Genomic DNA, 22238 nt, shown 5'->3' with positions numbered 1-22238 from the left:
AACTATATTGTTTCTCCCATGTGTCATTTTCTATCTGTTATGGTTATCTGGATCGAAGAAACAAGTGCAAAACCTGTAATGCTGATTTTCCCGATATTGGTTAATTTCTGTTATTCCTGCAAACAAGCGCAAATTGTTCTACTAATGGTTGCACAATGTCATATTTACTTGAATACTATTATCGGGACCATAATTAGGGGTATCCTCAAGGCTCCTAATTCTCAACTGGTAACCCCCGTCAGCACAAAGCTGCAAAGGCCTGATGAGTGCGACTAAGTCAGGGATCGGTCCATTCGAGGGACTCAATCACGCCTCGCCCGAGCCCAGCCTCGGGCAAGGGCAGCCGACCCCGGAGGATCTCCGTCTCGCCCGAGGCCCCCCTCCAGCGACGAACATACTTCCGGCTCGCCCGAGGCCCTGTCTTTGCCAAGAAGCAACTCTGACCAAATCGCCGTGCCAACCGACCAAATTGCAGGGGCATTTAATGCAAAGGTGGCCTGACACCTTTATCCTGACGCGCGTCCTCCAGACGACAGAGCCGAAGTGACCACAGTCACTTCGCCGCTCCACTGACCGGCCTGACAGAAGGACAGCGCCGCCTGCGCCGCTCCGACTGCTGTGCCACTCGACAGAGTGAGGCTGACAGGCAGTCAGGCCCGACCTCAGGCACCATAGGAAACTCCGCTTCGCCCGACCCAGGGCTCAGACTCGGGCTCAGCCCCGGAAGACGGCAAACTCCGCTCCGCCCGACCCAGGGCTCGGACTCGGGCTCAGCCCCGGAAGACGGCGAACTCCGCTCCGCCTCTGCTCCGCCCGACCCAGGGCTCGGACTCGGGCTCAGCCCCGGAAGACGGCGAACTCCGCTCCGCCTCTGCTCCGCCCGACCCAGGGCTCGGACTCGGGCTCAGCCCCGGAAAACGGCGAACTCCGCTCCGCCCGACCCAGGGCTCGGACTCGGGCTAAGCCCCGGAAGACGGCGAACTCCGCTCCGCCCGACCCAGGGCTCGGACTCGGGCTCAGCCCCTGAAGACGACGAACTCCGCTTCGCCCGACCCTAGAGCTCGGACTCAGCCCTGGCTTCAGCCGACGGTCTCCGCCTCGCCCGACCCAGGGGCTCGGACTCGACCTCGGCCACGGAAGACAGACTCGACCTCGACCTCGGAGGAGCCTCCACATCGCCCAACCTAGGGCGCGGACCGACCTCGTCAACAGGAGGCGCCATCATTACCCTACCCCAAGCTGACTCAGACTACGGGGAACAAGACCAGCGTCCCATCTGGCTCGCTCCGCCAGACAAGTAATGATGGCACCCCGCACGCTCTATGACGACGGCGGCCCTCAGCCCCATTACGGAAGCAAGAGGACGTCAGCAAGGACTCGACAGCCCCGACAGCTGTCCTTCCGCCAGGCTCCAGCGCTCCTCCGATGGCCACGACACCACACGAACTGGGTGCCAAAACCTCTCCGGCTGCCACGATGGCATGTACTTAGGGCGCTAGCTCTCCTCCGCTAGACACGTTAGCACTATGCTACACCCCCATTGTACACCTGGACCCTCTCCTTACGCCTATAAAGGGAAGGACCAGGGCCCTCTTACAGAGGGTTGGTCGCGCGATGAAGAGGACGGGACAGGCGCTCGCGTGAGGCCGCTCGCTCCCTCTCCCGCGTGGACGCTTGTAACCCCCTACTGCAAGCGCACCCGACCTGGCCGCGGGACGAACACGAAGGCCGCGGGATTTTCACCTCTCTCACGCCCGTCTCCGGCTGCCTTTTCCCTCCTTCGCGCTCAGCCTCGCGCCGACCCATCTGGGCTGGGGCACACGGCGACATTTCACTCGTCGGCCCAGGGACCCCCCCGGTCTCGAAACGCCGACAGTTGGCGCGCCAGGTAGGGGCCTGCTACGTGTTGACGAACAACTTCCCGTCAAGCTCCAGATGGGCAGTCTTCAGCAACATCTCTAGCCCGGGACGGTGCTACGTTTCGGGAGTCTTGAGTTCATGTCCCTCGACGGCAGCTACGACATGATACTCCTTCCCCCGCCGTGCGACAGCGACAATGGCGGCCGACAGCCCGCCCGCCGGCGGCGGAATCAGCGACGTCTTCCCCGCGTGGTGGAAGAACAACATTCGAGCTCACCCCGCCCTCTCCCCCGCCGACGGAGGAGGAGGCGGGGCAACCAAGGCCAAGCAGGAGGCGGCACCTCGTCGGCTGTCGAGCAAGTCGACGGCGCCGGCGCCCCAACGGGGGGCGCGTCGGGCATCGACCTCGCGTTTGAGACGAAGACGAGCGCCGTCTCCCCGCAACACGCCAATTCCGAGCAAACGGACGACGCCAGCACGCTCGCGAAAGGCTTGCTGGGCGTCACCCTCGTACCTGAGACGACGGTGCAGTCAGTCCCTGACGTGACTTCATCACCGCCCGTCGACCAAGAGGTACCGACCGATTCCCATCTCACGCCCCTTGGATTCAGCCTCGACCCGCCAAGCGGCTTCACTTTGGCGGACACTCTCGTAGAGGCGAGTCCAAACCCTCTGGGGTATCGTATGCGGTCACCCTGGGACCGGCGGACGGACGCCTCGACCTACGGGCCCTCGGGGTCCGAGGAAGATGACGAGCCCGACTTCTGTTGGGATTTCTCTGGACTTGGTAACCCCAGTGCCATGCAGGACTTCATGACCGCATGCGACTACTGCCTTTCCGACTGTTCCGACGGTAGCCGCAGCCTCGGCGACGAGGACTGCGGCCCAAGTCGTGAATGTTTCCACGTCGATCTAGGGGGTCCCTCCGAAGGCAACCATCTCGGTATGCCGGAGAACGGTGATCTCCCTAGGCCTGTGCCTCGCGTTGACATCCTACGGGAGCTAGCTGTGGTCCCCGTTCAGGCGGGGGGTCATGACCCACAGCTCGAGCAAATCCGCGGGGTGCAGGCCAGGCTCGACGAGGGAGCAGGAACACTTGAGCCGGTCCGTCGGGACATCGGGCAGGAATGGGCGGGCCAACCTCCGGCCGAAGAAGTGCGCCATCTACCCCAGGGTATCCAGCACCGCATCGCCGACGATGTCACGGTGAGGCCGCCACCCGCTTCCAGTGGGGTCGGCCAGAACCTGGCTGCAGCAGCAATGCTTCTCTGTGCGATGCCAGAGCCATCAACCACCGAGGGGCGGCGAATCCAGGGAGAGCTCAAGAATCACCTGGAGGGCGTCGCGGTCCGACGGGTCGAAAGCTCCGCCTCCCGAAGGCAGGGGTACCCCTCGGAACATCGCGCCGCGACTTCTCGATTCATGCGGGAAGCCTCGGTCCACACCGGGCGCACGCGCAACACAGCGCCTGTGGCCCCGGGTCGCCTCGGCAACGAGCACCATCACCGCGACCGTCGGGCCCACCTCGATGAGAGGGTGCGCCGAGGCTACCACCCCAGGCGTGGAGGACGCTACGACAGCGGGGAGGATCGGAGTCCCTCGCTCGAACCACCCGGTCCGCAGGCTTTCAGCTGCGCCATACGACGGGCGCCGTTCCCGACCCGGTTCTGACCCCCGACTACTATCACAAAGTACTCGGGGGAGACGAGACCGGAACTGTGGCTCGCGGACTACCGGCTGGCCTGCCAACTGGGTGGAACGAACGATGACAACCTCATCATCCGCAACCTCCCCCTGTTCCTCTCCGACACCGCTCGCGCCTGGTTGGTGCACCTGCCTCCGGGGCAGATCTCCAACTGGGACGACCTGGTCCAAGCCTTTGCTGGCAATTTCCAGGGCACGTACGTACGCCCTAGAAACTCCTGGGACCTCCGAAGCTGCCGGTAGCAGCCGGGAGAGTCTCTCCGGGACTACATCCGGCGATTCTCGAAGCAGCGCACCGAGCTGCCCAACATCACCGATTCGGATGTCATCGACGCGTTCCTCGCCGGCACCACCTGCCGCGACCTGGTGAGCAAGCTGGGTCGCAAGACCCCCACCAGGGCGAGCGAGCTGATGGACATCGCCACCAAGTTCGCCTCTGGCCAGGAGGCGGTTGAGGCTATCTTCCGGAAGGACAAGCAGCCCCAGGGCCGCCCACCGAAAGATGCCCCCGAGGCGTCAACTCAGCGCGGCGCCAAGAAGAAGGGCAAGAAGAAGTCGCAAGCGAAACGCGACGCCGCCGACGCGGACCTTGTCGCCGCCGCCGAGTACAAGAACCCTCGGAAACCCCCCGGAGGTGCCAACCTCTTCGACAAGATGCTCAAGGAGTCGTGCCCCTCTCATCAGGGGCCCGTCAAGCACACCCTTGAGGAGTGCGCTATGCTTCGGCGCCACTTCCACAGGGCCGGGCCACCCGCGGAGGGTGGCAGGGCTCGCGACGATGACAAGAAGGAAGATCACCAGGCAGGAGAGTTCCCCGAGGTCCGCGACTGCTTCATGATCTACGGTGGGCAAGCGGCGAACGCCTTGGCTCGGCACCGCAAGCAAGAGCGTCGGGAGGTCTGTTCGGTGAAGGTGGCGGCGCCAGTCTACCTAGACTGGTCCGACAAGCCCATCACCTTCGACCAAGCCGACCACCCCGACCACGTGCCGAGCCCGGGGAAATACCCGCTCGTTGTCGACCCCGTCATCGGCGACGTCAGGCTCACCAAGGTCTTCATGGACGGAGGCAGCAACCTCAACATCATCTACGCCGAGACCCTCGGGCTCCTGCGTGTTGATCTGTCCTCGGTCCGGGCAGGCGCTGCGCCTTCCCATGGGATCATCCCCGGGAAGCGCGTCCAGCCCCTCGGACAACTCGACCTTCCCGTCTGCTTCGGAACGCCCTCCAACTTCCGAAGGGTGACCCTCACATTCGAGGTGGTCGGGTTCCGAGGAACCTACCACGCGGTACTGGGGAGGCCATGCTACGCGAAGTTCATGGCCGTCCCCAACTACACCTACCTCAAGCTCAAGATGTCGGGCCCCAACGGGGTCATCACCGTCGGCCCCACGTACAAACACGCGTTCGAATGCGACGTGGAGTGCGTGGAGTACGCCGAGGCCCTTGCCGAATCCGAGGCCCTCATCGCCGACCTGGAGAGCCTCTCTAAGGAGGTGCCAGACGTGAAGCGTCACGCCGGCAACTTCGAGCCAGCGGAGACGGTTAAGTCCGTCCCCCTCGACCCCAGCAGCGACGCCTCCAAGCAGATCCGGATCAGCTCCGAGCTCGATCCCAAATAGGCAGCAGTGCTCGTCGACTTTCTCCGCGCGAACGCCGACGTCTTCGCGTGGAGTCCCTCGGACATGCCCGACATACCGAGGGATGTCACCGAGCACTCGCTGGATATCCGAGCCGGAGCCCGACCCGTCAAGCAGCCTCTGCGCCGATTCGACGAAGAAAAGCGCAGAGCCATAGGCGAGGAGATCCACAAGCTAATGGCGGCAGGGTTCATCAAAGAGGTATTCCATCCCGAATGGCTTGCCAACCCTGTGCTTGTGAGAAAGAAAGGAGGGAAATGGCGGATGTGTGTAGACTACACTGGTCTAAACAAAGCATGTCCGAAGGTTCCCTACCCTCTGCCTCGCATCGATCAAATCGTGGATTCCACTGCTGGGTAAGAAACCCTGTCTTTCCTCGATGCCTACTCAGGGTATCACCAAATCAGGATGAAGGAGTCCGACCAACTCGCGACCTCTTTCATCACGCCCTTCGGCATGTACTGCTATGTCACCATGCCGTTCGGCTTGAGGAATGAGGGTGCGACGTACCAGCGGTGCATGAACCATGTGTTCGGCCAACACATTGGTCGGACGGTCGAGGCCTACATCGATGACATCGTAGTCAAGACGAGGAAAGCCTCAGACCTCCTTTCCGACCTTGAAGTGGCATTCCGATGTCTCAAGGCGAAAGGCGTGAAGCTCAATCCCGAAAAGTGTGTCTTCGGGGTGCCCCGAGGCATGCTCTTGGGGTTCATCGTCTCCGAGCGGGGCATGGAAGCCAACCCGGAGAAGATCGCAGCCATCACCAGCATGGGGCCCATCAAGGACTTAAAAGGCGTACAGAGAGTCATGGGATGTCTTGCGGCTCTGAGCCGCTTCATCTCACGCCTCGGCGAAAGAGGTCTGCCTCTGTACTGCCTCTTAAGGAAGGCCGGGTGCTTCGCTTGGACCCCTGAGGCCGAGGAAGCCCTCGGGAACCTGAAGGCGCTCCTCACGAATGCGCCCATCTTGGTGCCCCCCGCTGCCGGAGAAGCCCTCTTGATCTACGTCGCCGCGACCACTCAGGTGGTTAGCGCCGCGATTGTGGTTGAGAGACGAGAAGAGGGGCATACATTGCCCGTCCAGAGGCCAGTCTACTTCATCAGCGAGGTACTGTCCGAAACCAAAATCTGCTACCCACAAGTTTAGAAGCTGTTGTACGCGGTGATCCTGACACGGCGGAAGTTGCGACACTACTCCGAGTCTCATCCGGTAACTGTGGTGTCATCCTTCCCCCTGGGGGAGATCATCCAGTGCCGAGAGGCCTCGGGTAGAATCGCAAAGTGGGCGGTGGAAATCATGGGCAAAACAATCTCGTTCGCCCCTAGGAAGGCCATCAAGTCCCAAGTCTTGGCGCACTTCGTGGCTGAATGGGTCGACACCCAGCTCCCAACAGTTCCGATCCAGCCGGAACTCTAGACCATGTTCTTCGACGGGTCACTGATGAAGACAGGAGCCGGAGCAGGCCTACCCTTCATCTCGCCCCTCGGGAAGCACCTACGCTACGTGCTACGCCTCCATTTCCCGGCGTCCAACAATGTGGCTGAGTACGAGGCTCTGGTCAACGGGTTGCGGATCGCCATCGAGCTAGGGGTCCGACGCCTCGACGCTCGCGGTGACTCGCAGCTCGTCATCGACCAAGTCATGAAGAACTCCCACTGCCGCGACCCGAAGATGGAGGCCTACTGCGATGAGGTTCGGCGCCTGGAAGACAAGTTCTACGGGCTCGAGCTCAAACACATCGCTCGGCGCTACAACGAGACTGCAGACGAGCTGGCTAAAATAGCCTCGGGGTGAACAACGGTTCCCCCGGACGTCTTCTCCCGAGACCTGCATCAACCCTCCGTCAAGATCGACGACACGCCCGAGCCCGAGGCACCCTCGGCTCAGTCCGAGGTACCCTCGGCTCGGCCCGAGGCACCCTCAGCTCGGCCCGAGGCATCCTCGGTTCAGCCCGAGGTACCCTCGGCCTCCGAGGGTGAGGCACTGCGCGTCGAGGAGGAGCGAAGCGGGGTCATGCCTAATCAAAACTGGCAGACCCCGTACCTGCAATATCTCCACCGAGGAGAGCTACCCCTCGACCGAGCCGAAGCTCGGCGGTTGGCGCGGCGCGCCAAGTCATTCGTCTTGCTGGGAGATGGGAAGGAGCTCTACCACCGCAGCCCCTCAGGCATCCTCCAGCGATGCATCTCCATCGCCGAAGGCCAGGAGCTCCTACAAGAGACACACTCGGGGGCTTGCGGCCATCACACAGCACCTCGAGCCCTTGTAGGAAACGCCTTCCGACAAGGTTTCTACTGGCCGACGGCGGTGGCCGACGCCACTAGAATTGTCCGCACCTGCGAAGGGTGTCAGTTCTACGCAAGGCAGACCCACCTGCCTGCTCAGGCTCTGCAGACGATACCCATCACCTGGCCTTTTGTTGTGTGGGGTTTGGACCTCGTCGGCCCCTTGCAGAAGACACCCGGGGGCTACACGCACCTGTTGGTCGCCATCGACAAATTCTCCAAGTGGATCGAGGTCCGACCCCTAAACAGCATCAGGTCCGAACAGGCAGTGGCATTCTTCACCAACATCATCCACCGTTTTGGGGTCCCGAACTCCATCATCACCGACAATGGCACCCAGTTCACCGGCAGAAAGTTCCTGGACTTCTGCGAGGATCACCACATCCGGGTGGACTGGGCCGCCGTGGCTCACCCCATGACGAATGGGCAAGTAGAGCGTGCCAACGGCATGATTCTACAAGGACTCAAGCCTCGGATCTACAATGACCTCAACAAGTTCGGCAAGCGATGGATGAAGGAACTCCCCTCGGTGGTCTGGAGCCTGAGGACAACGCCGAGCCGAGCCACGGGCTTCACGCCGTTCTTTCTAGTCTATGGGGCCGAGGCCATCTTGCCCACAGACTTAGAATACGGTTCCCCGAGGACGAGGGCCTATGCCGACCAAAGCAACCAAGCTAGTCGAGAAGACTCGCTGGACCAGCTGGAAGAGGCTCGGGACAAGGCCTTACTACACTCGGTGCGGTACCAGCAGTCCCTGCGACGCTACCACGCCCGAGGGGTCCGGTCCCGAGACCTCCAAGTGGGCGACCTGGTGCTTCGGCTGCGACAGGACGCCCGAGGGCGGCACAAGCTCACGCCTCCCTGAGAAGGGCCGTTCGTCATCGCCAAAGTTCTGAAGCCCGGAACGTATAAGCTGGCCAACAGTCAAGGCGAGGTCTACAGCAACGCTTGGAACATCCAACAGCTACGTCGCTTCTACCCTTAAGATGTTTTCAAGTTGTTCATATACCTCGCCCCCATGCAAAGTTTAGTCATCAAGGAAGGGTCAGCCTTGCCTCGGCAAAGCCCGACCCTCCCTCGGGGGCTAAAAGGGGGGAACCCCCTCTGTGTCGAAATTTTCCTCGAAAAAAGATCCTTCCTGCCAGAATGTCTTTCATGCTTTTCGACTACTTCGAAAGTGGATCCTGAAAACGACGGAGTACACGTAAGCAGCCAAGGCTGACCGAGCCGAGGGACTCCTACGCCTCCGGGATACGGATACCTCACTCATCACCTTCTGCGATAAGTAACTCACGTTCGGATAGGTGATTCCGCGGATCGAACAAGTCTTCACGCTCGAAAGTTCCTCTGCCGAAGCGATTCTTCGGGCCTTCTCGACTGCGTCGGTGACAGAACCCCATGTACGGGCAAGAGCGCGCGTAAGCGGCAAGGCCGACCGAGCCGAGGGATTCCTGCGCCTCCGAGATACGGATACCTCACTCATCACCTTCCGTGAAAAGCAACTCTCGCTCGCACAGACAATTCTGTTATCGACGAAAAAGTCTAGATACTCGAAACAAGAGGAAAATAAACGCAGCTTTACAACACGGCGAGGGTGTGTTTGGGCCTCGGCGGCCGCAGGAAACGCACACTACAAGATAATCCGATCCTGCAGGCTCGGATCTTGATAGTTGAAGGGAGCAGCAGCACCCTCGGCGTCGACCACACCTTCGGCGAGGTCCGACCTAGCCTCCGACGGTGACGTGGTCCGAGGATCTCCACTCTGAAGGACGACTTCATCATCACGCCCGGGCCATCACCGCCTGGGTCTCCTCCAAGAATCCGGCTCGAGCAGGCGGCTCGGCTGGTCACCCCGAGGCCTCGGCCAGCTGTCCACCGAAGACATCAGCCCGGCCCGAGGCCTCGGCAGATCAACTCCGGCGTCGGTCCCGCTAACGGACGACCCGGCCAGGCTCCGGCCGACCAAGTCTTCTTTTCGAGACAACTCTGCCTCTGTCCGTGCTGACACCGCTACCCCTGGCTTCGGCTCATCGAAGAGCGGTCGAGGGGTTCCTTTAACTAAGCAAGAGAAGCCTCGGACAGCAAGGCCGACCGAGCCGAGGGACTCCTACGCCTCCGGGATACGGATACCTCACTCGTCACCTTTGCACGGGGCGACTCACGCTTGGTGAAGTGGTTCAGACAACCAACAGGCGAGTCTTAGTGCTCGAAAATGAGGAAAAAACACGGCTCCGCGCCAAAAATACATACACGTTCAGGCCCCGACAGCCACAATGAACAAAAGACCGGCATCCAAGGTGCCATTACAAACGGAACTCCGGTTCCACCTCCGTAGGTACGAACAACCCCACTCGATCGGGGGGCCTGCGGAGCAACAGAAGACCGACAGACGGCTCGCCGTCGCCCACTCCGGCAGCAACGACAACGACCCCCGCTCCGGGTGGCCAAACTGCAGCAGCGATGGCCTCAGGGCGGACGCTGCTACAACTTTGCCCTCGCCCACGCCGACGCACGAGGGGCGAGGACAAGTACAAAGAGCCGGAGGCCCGGAGCACGGATGGTGGCGGTGATCCCGTCGGCGACGGGGACTTCTCGAGCCGCCCCCACCTCGGCACCAACGACAGGGGCCGTCAGCCCTCCGGCAGATCCCCACTCGGATCCTCCCGAACGACCGGAGCACCGACCTCCGCGCGGGGCGCCGTACCAGTGCAAAGGCAGGACTGCCCCAGAACACGAACGCCGCCCTAGCAGCGCGCGACGTCTTGGGTGGTCCTCCCTTACGCGCGGCGCGACAACCGCCTTCGCGGCAGGAGGGGGCACCGGGAGCCAAGCCGGCGAGCCCAACACGCTGAGGCTGACGACGCCCGCCGTCGACCAGCCCCGCGTTGTCGAAGTCCGCCCCTCTCGCAGGGCCAGTGAGCGCCCTATCCCTCGAACGCTGAAGGAGAGGCTGACCCACGAACCCGCGCGGGAGGTAGAGCTCCGGCTCAGCCCGGCCTCCACCCCAGCGAGGATGATGAACATCCTTGAAGCTGAGGGTGGGACCAAGATCGCAGCCCGGCTTGCTTCTCCCCACCCAGGGGCTGGTGGTCACCGTCTCGGGTGACCACCGGCGAGGGGATGCAGCCGGGCTGACTGATGAAAATCCTTGAAGCCGAACGATGGCTGAAAGGTACCAACTCCCACGGAGTTGCGTTCCTCCAACGACAAGGCGGAAGGACTGCGGGTATCCCCCATCCGGGGGCTCGGAAGGTGGAAAGACACGATGCATAAGGGAGCGCGAAGACATGGTCGCCTTTCAAGGGGGTCACCGTCCTTTTAAAGGCGACTCTCCCTACTTGCGTCCCCAGCCGTCGTGGGCTGAGTCTTCTCCAACACGCTCCAAGGTCCTCCCCCGACGGCGCGGGGGCTGGGTCCCACGCGTCATGCAAGCTGGCCCAGAGCGGAAGAAGCCAAACCGCCACGCGCGGTGCATGCAACCGCCCAGCGGTTACGAGCATTCCTCCGCTTTCGCCCAGACCAGCGGGCGAAAGGGCGGGCAGCCATGCAGGCGGCATGCAACCGCGCCAAGTGGGCGCGCCCCTCCGACTTCCAACGCACCCAGCATGGGGGCCCACGCCCACGCGTCATGCAACCGGCGCGCCGGTCGCTACGTGCAAGCAACTGCACCGCCACTCGCACCACTGCCACGCTTCCTCGACTGCGGAACCAGTACCGCGACTCGAGGCAACCCTGCGTATGACCCAGCAGTGCCAGCCAGGCGCGACGGTCAATACAGCCAAAAATGGGCCGGCAGTAATGGCGGTGGCAGGCGGGCGGGAGCAGCGGTCACGTCATCAGCCAAGCTTACGTCCCATCCTAGGGCAGTGAGAGAACCCTCTCTCACGGCGTGAAGACGGCGCGCCTGTGTTCCGTTCCTCGAACGGCTCGCGCACGCGCAACGACCGCCCCGCGAACCACTCGCCCCGTCGCATTAACTTCACGGCGGGACAAGCGGCGCCTCTGGCAGGGGAAGCGAGCGACGCTTCGCCTCCGCCATAATGACCGCGTCAAAAAAGGTACGCCGCGTCATTCGATTTCGTATCCTTTTCCTTCTCCTCTTTCTCTCTCTTACAACAGGGACCGGGAAAGGGGGATACCCCGAAAAGGACCCTTCTCCGTGAAGGAAACAGGCTTCGAGCCTCCCTACTGATCAGAGGTTCGAAGGCTGGCCCCTCGGAGGGGTTTAACAGCCGCCTCAGAGCGCGTGGGCTCCACACCCACTTCTGGTCAGAGGTTCGAAGGCCGGCCCCTCGGAAGGGTTCAACGGCCGCCTCAGGCCACTCGGGCTCCGCGCCCACTACTGATCAGGGGTTCGAAGGCTGGCCCTCGAAGGGTTCACAGCCGCCTCAGACATAGAGCGAGGGATGACCCTGGGTACGTTCGATACATAACCAAGGCTCGGGCTACGCTCCTGAGGTACCCTAGGACATTTTCGAGACCAGCGGGAACGATCTTGTAACGGAATCCCATCAGAGGGAGGCATCGAGCCCTTGGACCCCGTCGACAGGGGACCGGGTCCGGCAGATCACCCGCAGGTACTTTTGGGCGCGCCTTTGGGCCTCTAGCCGACCCCTAACAAATGGGGCACGGACGTCCGCTCGGATTACCCGCCAGCAGCTCACCGGAGACACCATGTTCGGCGCCCTCCGAGGGCAACATGGCGCTTTCCCCCCTCCTCCTTGCGAAAAGGCGACGCAGGGGCGTATGTAAAAAAGTCGAGTATATCCCTGACCGTCCTCTCGCCCTGTGCGGAGGCTCGGGGGCTGCTCTCGCAAACCCGGCTCCGGCCAAACCGTTGACAGCGTCAACATACCAGCCTGAGAACTTGGGACCCGACCGTGCACCCGGGCTACGGCCAGCTCGCATGAGGGAACGACCAGACCAGCCGAAGCATTGCGCGAGGCATTAAGACCTCGGAGGAGTCAAACCACTCCTCCGAGGCCTCGGGGGCTACACCCTGCGGGTGCGCTCGCGCGCACCCACCGGAACAAAACGCAACCGAGAAAGGCTGGTCCCCTTGCAAAAAAGTGCGACAAAAGCCTCCAAGCGAGTATTGACACTCCCTTCGAGGCTCGGGGGCTACTGTCGGGGACCATAATTAGGGGTACCCTCAAGGCTCCTAATTCTCAGCTGGTAACCCCCATCAGCACAAAGCTGCAAAGGCCTGATGGGTGCGACTAAGTCAGGGATCGGTCCATTCGAGGGACTCGATCACGCCTCGCCCGAGCCCAGCCTCGGGCAAGGGCAGCCGACCCCGGAGGATCTCCGTCTCGCCCGAGGCCCCCTCCAGCGACGAACATACTTCCGGCTCGCCCGAGGCCCTGTCTTCGCCAAGAAGCAACCCTGACCAAATCGCCGCGCCAACCGACCAAACTGCAGGGGCATTTAATGCAAAGGTGGCCTGACACCTTTATCCTGACGCGCGTCCTCCAGACGATAGAGCCGAAGTGACAGCAGTCACTTCGCCGCTCCACTGACCGGCCTGACAGAAGGACAGCGCCGCCTGCGCCGCTCCGACTGCTATGCCACTCGACAGAGTGAGGCTGACAGGCAGTCAGGCCCGGCCTCAGGCACCATAGGAAACTCCGCTTCGCCCGACCCAGAGCTCAGACTCGAGCTCAGCCCCGGAAGACGGCGAACTCTGCTCCGCCCGACCTAGGGCTCGGACTTGGGCTCAGCCCCGGAAGACGGCGAACTCCGCTCCGCCTCTGCTCCGCCCGACCCAGGGCTCGGACTCGGGCTCAGCCCCGGAAGACGGCGAACTCCGCTCCGCCTCTGCTCCGCCCGACCCAGGGCTCGGACTTGGGCTCAGCCCCGGAAGACGGCGAACTCCGCTCCGCCCGACCCAGGGCTCGGACTCGGGCTAAGCCCCGGAAGACGGCGAACTCCGCTCCACCCGACCCAGGGCTCGGACTCGGGCTCAGCCCCTGAAGACGACGAACTCCGCTTCGCCCGACCCCAGGGCTCGGACTCAGCCCTGGCTTCAGCCGACGGTCTCCGCCTCGCCCGACCCAGGGGCTCGGACTCGACCTCGGCCACGGAAGACAGACTCGACCTCGACCTCGGAGGAGCCTCCACATCGCCCAACCTAGGGCGCGGACCGACCTCGTCAACAGGAGGCGCCATCATTACCCTACCCCAAGCTGACTCAGGCTACGGGGAACAAGACCGGCGTCCCATCTGGCTCGCTCCGCCAGACAAGTAATGATGGCACCCCGCACGCTCTATGATGACGGTGGCCCTCAGCCCCATTACAGAAGCAAGAGGACGTCAGCAAGGACTCGACAGCCCCGACAGCTGTCCTTCCGCCAGGCTCCAGCGCTCCTCCGACGGCCACGACACCACACGAACTGGGTGCCAAAACCTCTCCGGCTGCCACGATGGCATGTACTTAGGACGCTAGCTCTCCTCCGCTAGACACGTTAGCACTCTGCTACACCCCCATTGTACACCTAGACCCTCTCCTTACGCCTATAAAAGGAAGGACCAGGGCCCTCTTACAGAGGGTTGGCCGCGCGGGGAAGAGGATGGGACAGGCGCTCGCGTGAGGCCGCTCGCTCCCTCTCCCGCGTGGACGCTTGTAACCCCCTACTGCAAGCGCACCCGACCTGGGCGCGGGACGAACACGAAGGCCGCGGGATTTCCACCTCTCTCACGCCCGTCTCTGGCTGCCTTTTCCCCCCTTCGCGCTCGGCCTCGCGCCGACCCTGAGAGCGCCTAGAGGGGGGGGTGAATAGGTGATCCTGTAAAACTTAAAACTTAAGCCACAAAACTTGGTTAAGTGTTAGCACAATAATCACCAAGTGGCTAGAGAGGAGTCTCAATAAAAACACAATAACCACAAATATATCAATCACAGAGATGGCACGGTGGTTATCCCGTGGTTCGGCCAAGACCAACGCTTGCCTACTCCACGTTGTGGCGTCCCAACGGACGAGGGTTGCAATCAACCCCTCTCAAGCGGTCCAAAGACCCACTTGAATACCACGGTGTTTTTCTTTGCTTTTCTTAATCCCGTTTGCGAGGAATCTCCACAACTTGGAGCCTCTCGCCCTTACACTTGAAGTTCACAAAGAAGCACGGAGCAAGGGAGGGATTAGCAACTCACACAAGACACAAAGATCATAGCAAATACGCAAACACAGAACCCAGACTTAAGCTCAAATGACTAGCACACTAGAACGGAGCTCAAATCACTAGAATGTCGAACAAGTGCGCAAGAATGATGTGTGAGTGATCAATAGTGCTCAAAGGATGCTTGGTGTCCTCCTCCATGCGCCTAGGGGTCCCTTTTATAGCCCCAAGGCAGCTAGGAGCCGTTGAGAGCAATCTGGGAAGGCAATTCTTGCCTTCTGTCGTCTGGCGCACCGGACAGTCCGGTGCACACCGGACACTGTCCGGTGCCCAATTTCTTTCCTTAACTGGCGCAGCTGACCGTTGGTAGCCAGAGAGCCGTTGGCGCACCGGACAGTCCGGTGCCCCCTTCTAGCCGTTGGCTCGACCACGAGTCCCGCGCAGATCGCGTGGCCGACCGTTGGCTCACCGGACAGTCCGGTGCACACCGGACAGTCCGGTGAATTATAGTCGTACATCGCCGGTGAAATCCCGAGAGCGGCCAGTTCGCTCGAGCCAGCCTGGCGCACCGGACACTGTCCGGTGCACCACCGGACAGTCCGGTGCTCCCAGACTGAGCAGACTTTGGCTGAACGAAGCCATCTCATTTCCAATTCGATTTTTTCTGTTTCCAGCACTTAGACACAATACATTAGTCTCCAAAACAATGTACTAAGTCTGAGAAACATACCTTTATCCTTGATTTGTACTTTGTCCACCATTTTACACTTAGGCACTTGTGTTGGACACTAAATCACCAAAATACTTAGAAATGGCCCAAGGGCACATTTTCCTTTCAATCTCCCCCTTTTTGGTGATTTATGCCAACACAATATAAAGCAAGTAGAACAAATACAAAATCAATTCAAATAAGAACTCAAATTGTTTTGATTCAAATTTGACATATATGGATCACTCTTTGCCACCACTTGGTTTGTTTTTGCAAATCAAACTCAAATTTCCATCTCTAAGTCAAACACGGCCAACTTTTGACAAGAGAGACAATCAAAGAGTTTTGACAAAACCAAAAGCTCTATTCTACTATTTTCAAAATTACTCAAGTGGTAGCTGATCCATTTATTGCTTTGGCCTTTATTTTCTCCCCCTTTGGCATCAAGCACCAAAACAGGATCAATCTTGGCCCTGTAACCCCATTGCCTCACCAAAATCTTCAACTAAGAGTAAAAAGGCAATAAGAGTACTAAGATGAACTTGGAAGAAGTTACTCTTTCATCGGAGTGCAGTGGAAGTCTTTCACGATCCAAGTCCACCTTTTCCCTTTCAATCCATCTTTGAGACTAAATCAAGAAAACTCAAACATGTGGTTAGTCTCAAAGGGTCAAGTTGTAACACATCTCCCCCTAAATATGTGCATCACTTTGCAACAGACTTGTGAGGTCCAGGGAGTGCTTGTACAACTTGAGCACCATAACTAAACAACAAAATGCATAAGAAACATGATCAAAGGCATAAACACATGTATGCTATAAATCAATCCAAGTTCCGCGAATCTAAGACATTTAGCTCACTACGCAACCTGCAAAAGGTCTTCTCATCTAGAGGCTTGGTAACGATATCGGCTAGCTGGTTCTCGGTGCTAATATGAAACACTTCGATATCTCCCTTTTGTTGGTGGTCTCTCAAAAAGTGATGCCGGATGTCTATGTGCTTTGTGCGGCTGTGTTCAACAGGATTTTCCGCCATGCGGATAGCACTCTCTTTGTCACATAGGAGTGGGACTTTGCTCAGATTGTAGCCAAAGTCCCTGAGGGTTTGCCTCATCCAAAGTAGTTACGCGCAACACTGTCCTGCGGCAACATACTCGGCCTCAGCGGTGGATAGGGCAACGGAGGTTTGTTTCTTAGAATTCCATGACACCAGGGACCTTCCTAAGAATTGGCACGTCCCCGATGTACTCTTCCTATCGACCTTACATCCAGCATAGTCGGAATCTGAATATCCAATTAGGTCAAAGGTAGACCCCTTTGGATACCAGAGCCCGAAGCAAGGCGTAGCAACTAAATATCTAAGGATTCGCTTCACTGCCACTAAGTGACACTCCTTAGGATCGGATTGAAATCTAGCACACATGCATACGCTAAGCATAATATCCGGTCTACTAGCACATAAATAAAGTAAAGACCCTATCATAGACCGGTATGCTTTTTGATCAACGGACTTACCTCCTTTGTTGAGGTTGGTGTGTCCGTCGGTCCCCATCAGAGTCTTTGCGGGCTTGGCATCCTTCATCCCAAACCGCTTCAGCAAGTCTTGCGTGTACTTCGTTTGAGAGATGAAGGTGCCATCCTTGAGTTGCTTCACTTGGAACCCAAGGAAGTAGTTCAACTCGCCCATCATCGACATCTCGAATTTCTGCGTCATTACCCTGCTAAACTCTTCACAAGACTTTTATTAGTAGAACCAAATATTATGTCATCGACATAAATTTGGCATACAAAAAGATCACCGTCACAAGTCTTAGTGAACAGAGTTGGATCGGCTTTCCCAACCTTGAAAGCATTAGCGATTAAGAAATCTCTAAGGCATTCATACCATGCTCTTGGGGCTTCCTTAAGTCCATAGAGCGCCTTAGAGAGCTTACACACGTGGTCGGGGTACCGTTCATCCTCGAAGCCAGGGAGTTGCTCCACGTACACCTCCTCATTGATTGGCCCGTTGAGGAATGCACTCTTCACATCCATTTGGAACAACCTGAAATAATGGTGAGCGGCATATGCTAGCAAAATACGAATGGACTCTAGCCTAGCCACAGGAGCAAAAGTCTCCTCAAAGTCCAAACCTGCGACTTGGGCATAACCTTTTGCCACAAGTCGAGCCTTGTTCCTCGTCACCACTTCGTGCTCGTCTTGTTTGTTGTGGAACACCCACTTGGTTCCCACAACATTTTGCTTAGGACGAGGCACCAGTGTCCAAACTTCATTCCTCTTGAAGTTGTTGAGCTCCTCTTGCATGGCCAACACCCAGTCCGGATCTAGCAAGGCTTCTTCTACCCTGAAAGGCTCAATAGAAGAGACAAAGGAGTAATGCTCACAAAAATTAACTAATCGAGATCGAGTAGTTACTCCCTTGCTAATATCACCCAAAATTTGGTCGACGGGATGATCCCTTTGAATCATCGCTCGAACTTGGGTTGGAGGTGCTGGTTGCGCTTCTTCCTCCATCACATGATCATCTTGTGCTCCCCCTTGATCACACGCCTCCTGTTGATGAACCTATTCATCGTCTTGAGTTGGGGGATGCACCATAGTTGAGGAAGAAGGTTGATCTCGCTCATTTTGTTCCTGTGGCCGCACCTCTCCAATCGCCATGGTGCGTATTGCGGCCGTTGGAACGTCTTCTTCATCTACATCATCACAATCAACAACTTGCTCTCTTGGAGAGCCATTAGTCTCATCAAATACAACGTCGCTAGAGACTTCAACCAACCCCGATGATTTGTTGAAGACTCTATACGCCTTTGTATTTGAGTCATAACCTAACAAAAACCCTTCTACGACTTTGGGAGCAAATTTGGAATTCCTACCCTTCTTCACTAGAATGTAGCATTTGCTTCCAAATACACGAAAGTAAGATACATTGGGTTTGTTACCGGTTAGAAGCTCATACGACGTCTTCTTGAGGAGGCGATGAAGGTAGACCCTGTTGATGGCGTGGCAAGCCGTGTTCACGGCTTCCGACCAAAAGCACTCGGGGGTCTTGAACTCTCCAAGCATCGTCCTCGCCATATCGATGAGCGTCCTGTTCTTCCTCTCTACCACACCATTTTGCTGTGGTGTGTAGGGAGCGGAGAACTCGTGCTTGATCCCTTCCTCCTCAAGAAACTCCTCCACTTGAAGGTTCTTGAATTCGGACCCATTGTCGCTCCTTATCTTTTTCACCTTGAGCTCAAACTCGTTTTGAGCTCTCCTTAGGAAGCGCTTGAGGATCCCTTGGGTTTCAGACTTATCCTGCAAAAAGAACACCCAAGTGAAGCGGGAAAAGTCATCAACAATAACTAAACCATACTTACTTCCTCCTATGCTTAGATAGGTGATAGGTCCGAAGAGGTCCATATGTAGCAGCTCCAGGGGTCTTGATGTGGTCATCACATTCTTGCTGTGATGTGCTCCTCCCACTTGTTTACCTGCTTAACAAGCTGCACAAGGTCTATCTTTTTCGAATTGCACGTTAGTCAAACCTATTACGTGTTCTCCCTTTAGAAGCTTGTGAAGATTCTTCATCCCTACATGTGCTAAGCGGCGATGCCACAGCCAGCCCATGCTAGTCTTAGCTATTAAGCATGCATCTAGACTGGCTTCCTCTTTTGCAAAATCAACTAAATAAAGTTTGCCATCTAATACACCCTTAAAAGCTAATGAACCATCACTTCTTCTAAAGACAGACACATCTACATTAGTAAATAGACAATTATATCCCATATTACATAGTTGACTAACAGATAGCAAATTATATCCAAGGGACTCAACTAAAAACACATTAGAGATAGAGTGCTCATTTGAAATTGCAATCTTGCCTAAGCCTTTCACCTTGCCTTGGTTCCCATCACCAAATATGATTGAATCTTGGGAATCCTTGTTTTTGACGTAGGAGGTGAACATCTTCTTCTCCCCCGTCATATGGTTTGTGCATCCGCTGTCGATAATCCAGCTTGAACCCCCGGATGCATAAACCTGCAAGGCAAATTTAGGCTTGGGACTTAGGTACCCAACTCTTGTTGGGTCCTACAAGGTTAGTCATAATTGTCTTAGGGACCCAGATGCAAGTTTTATCACCCTTGCATTTTGCCCCTAATTTCCTAGCAACTATCTTCCTATCCTTTCTACAAATAGCAAAGGAAGCATTTAAAGCATGATATATTGTAGAAGGACTATCCATAACTTTCCTAGAAACATGAACAATATTCTTTCTAGGCACATGATGATCATATCTCCTAGACATATCTCTATCATGCATATAAGAAGAACTAGAAGCAAACATAGCATGTGAATCATAAGCATGTGAATCATAACTTCTATAGTCATTTCTAGCATGTCTCCTATTATGATACATAAAAGCATGGTTCTTTTTAGTACTACTTGCCATAGGAGCCTTCCCTTTCTCCTTGGCGGGGATGGGAACCTTATGGCTTGTTAAGTTCTTGGCTTCCCTCTTGAAGCCAAGTCCATCCTTAATTGAGGGATGTCTACCAATCGTGTAGGCATCCCTTGCAAATTTTAGCTTATCAAATTCGCTCTTGCTAGTCTTAAGTTGAGCATTAAGACTAGCCAATTCATCATTAAGTTTGGAAATTGAAACTAGGTGTTCACTACAAGCATTAATGTCAAAATCTTTACACCTATTACAAGATGCAACAATTCCTACACAGGATGTTGATTTACTAGCTATTTCTAACTTAGCATTCAAATCATCATTAATCCTCCTTAAGTTAGAAATTGTCTCATGGCAAGAAGATAATTCACAAGAAAGCATTTCATTTCTTTTAACTTCTAGAGCATGAGATTTTTGTGCTTCTACAAATTTGTCATGTTCTTCATACAACAAATCCTCTTGCTTTTCTAAAAGCCTATTCTTATCATTCAAGGCATCAATCAATTCATTAATTTTATCTACCTTGGTTCTATCTAGGCCCTTAAATAAACATGAATAATCTATTTCATCCTCATCACTAGATTCGTCCTCACTTGAAGAAGCATAAGTAGAGTTTCGAGTACATACCTTCTTCTCCCTTGCCATAAGACATGTGTGACGCTCGTTGGGGAAGAGGGATGACTTGTTGAAGGCGGTGGCGGCGAGTCCTTCATTGTCGGAGTCGGAAGAGGAGCAATCCGAATCCCACTCCTTGCCTAGATGCGCCTCGCCCTTTGCCTTCGTATAGTTCTTCTTCTTCTCCCTCTTGTTCCCTTGATCCTGATCACTATCATTGTCGGGACAGTTAGCAATAAAATGACCAAGCTTACCACATTTGAAGCATGAGCGCTTCCCCTTTGTCTTGGTCTTGCTTGGCTGCCCCTTGCGACCTTTTAGCGCCGTCTTGAATCTCTTGATGATGAGAGCCATCTCTTCATCATTAAGTCCGGCCGCCTCAATTTGTGCCACCTTGCTAGGTAGCGTCTCCTTGCTTCTTGTTGCCTTGAGAGCAAGAGGTTGAGGCTCATTGATTGGACCATTCAATGCGTCGTCCACGTATCTTGCTTCCTTGATCATCATTCGCCCGCTTACGAACTTTCCAAGTATCTCCTCGGGCGTCATCTTGGTGTACCTAGGATTCTCACGAATATTGTTTACAAGATGAGGATCAAGGACAGTAAAAGACCTTAGCATTAGGCGGACGACGTCGTGGTCCGTCCATCGTGTGCTTCCATAGCTTCTTATCTTGTTGACAAGGGTCTTGAGCCGGTTGTACGTTTGGGTTGGCTCTTCTCCCCTTATCATAGCGAATCTCCCGAGTTCGCCCTCCACCAACTCCATCTTGGTGAGCATTGTGACGTCATTCCCCTCATGAGAGATCTTGAGGGTGTCCCAAATTTGCTTGGCGTTATCCAAGCCGCTCACTTTGTGGTATTCATCCCTGCATAATGAAGCTAGAAGAACAGTAGTAGCTTGTGCATTTTTATGAATTTGCTCATTAATGAACATGGGACTATCCGTACTATCAAAGTGCATTCCACTCTCTACAATCTCCCATATACTAGGATGGAGAGAGAACAAGTGACTACGCATTTTGTGACTCCAAAATCCGTAGTCCTCTCCATCAAAATGAGGAGGTTTACCAAGTGGAATAGATAATAAATGAGCATTTGTACTTTGAGGAATATGAGAGTAATCAAAAGAAAAGTTCGAATTGACCGTTTTCTTTTTCTCGTAGTCGTCGTCGTCCTTTTGGGAAGAGGAAGATTCATCGCTGTCGTAGTAGACGATCTCCTTGATGCGCCTTGTCTTCTTCTTCTTCCCGTCTTTGCGCTTGTGGCTCGAGCCCGAGTCTGTAGGCTTGTCATCCTTCGGCTCGTTGAAGGTAGACTCCTTCTCGTTGTTGTTGACCACCATCCCCTTTCCCTTAGGATCCATCTCTTCGGGCGATTAGTCCCTTCTTGAAGAGAACGGCTCTGATACCAATTGAGAGCACCTAGAGGGGGGGGGGTGAATAGGTGATCCTGTAAAACTTAAAACTTAAGCCACAAAACTTGGTTAAGTGTTAGCACAATAATCACCAAGTGGCTAGAGAAGAGTCTCAATAAAAACACAATAACCACAAAGATATCAATCACAGAGATGGCACGGTGGTTATCCCGTGGTTCGGCCAAGACCAACGCTTGCCTACTCCACGTTGTGGCGTCCCAACGGACGAGGGTTGCAATCAACCCCTCTCAAGCGGTCCAAAGACCCACTTGAATACCACGGTGTTTTTCTTTGCTTTTCTTAATCCCGTTTGCGAGGAATCTCCACAACTTGGAGCCTCTCGCCCTTACACTTGAAGTTCACAAAGAAGCACGGAGCAAGGGAGGGATTAGCAACTCACACAAGACACAAAGATCACAGCAAATACGCACACACAGAACCCAGACTTAAGCTCAA

The sequence above is a fragment of the Zea mays genome, chromosome 3, assembly GCF_902167145.1.
Source record: "Zea mays cultivar B73 chromosome 3, Zm-B73-REFERENCE-NAM-5.0, whole genome shotgun sequence".
NCBI lineage: Eukaryota > Viridiplantae > Streptophyta > Magnoliopsida > Poales > Poaceae > Zea > Zea mays.
This window is presented reverse-complemented; position numbering follows the sequence as displayed.